This window comes from Macadamia integrifolia, chromosome 14 (genome assembly GCF_013358625.1).
Source record: "Macadamia integrifolia cultivar HAES 741 chromosome 14, SCU_Mint_v3, whole genome shotgun sequence".
Lineage (NCBI taxonomy): Eukaryota > Viridiplantae > Streptophyta > Magnoliopsida > Proteales > Proteaceae > Macadamia > Macadamia integrifolia.
Genome location: NC_056570.1, coordinates 24,011,091 through 24,011,762, shown reverse-complemented (window position 1 = coordinate 24,011,762; position 672 = coordinate 24,011,091). Strand labels below are relative to the sequence as shown.

Genomic DNA, 672 nt, shown 5'->3' with positions numbered 1-672 from the left:
TGCATCATGATTAGTATATATTGTGGTCCTTCTGCTGACTTTGTTGAGTATGCTTTATATACCATAGTCCTTCTGCTGACTTTGTTGAGTATGTTGTGGTATAGTGTATACCATAGCACCATTCCATTTACAGATGCACCTTTTACAATTTATTGTACTGTAGTATTGTCTTGACTTTCTAACAGAAAGAATGAATGGTAGTTATATTTGAATATATATGGTTCTTATCCAATGTAAACTTCACTCAGTCATTCTTCAGTCTTGACATCCTTTTGTTTGGGGTTTCTTACCCATCTTTAAAAATTTCCTGACATAAATTTCTTGGCTACAATGACAGGAAAAGAACCCCATCTTGGAAAATATCTAATCTAATATAAGAATAAATCAGAAAAAGAATTTAAGCTCAGTTTGATTCTTCAGAACCCTAATCGCCAGGAATTAGGTCAGTTTTACATTGAATTAGGTGAAGCGTATCAGCATTATGGATTTGGGGCTTTTATCTTGTGATCCAACTCCGATGATCATATGAATGAATTGAAACCCCCATGATCAGATTTTTATTAGGTGCGAGTTTCGACCCCTTCAAATGTGTAAATTACTTAATTGATGGGAATCTATATTTCAGTCAATTAAGCATCCTCTAACCATTCCCAACCCCCCCCCCCCAAAAAA

The 672-nt window shown here is 35.0% G+C and overlaps 1 protein-coding gene across 1 annotated transcript in view; it reads left to right on the top strand.

Annotated features, from left to right (window-relative positions):
* Positions 1 to 672, top strand: part of LOC122061952 (ubiquitin carboxyl-terminal hydrolase 24-like) — an 8,222-nt gene that overhangs the window by 4,851 nt on the left and 2,699 nt on the right. The gene's annotated exons all lie outside the window — the stretch shown is intronic.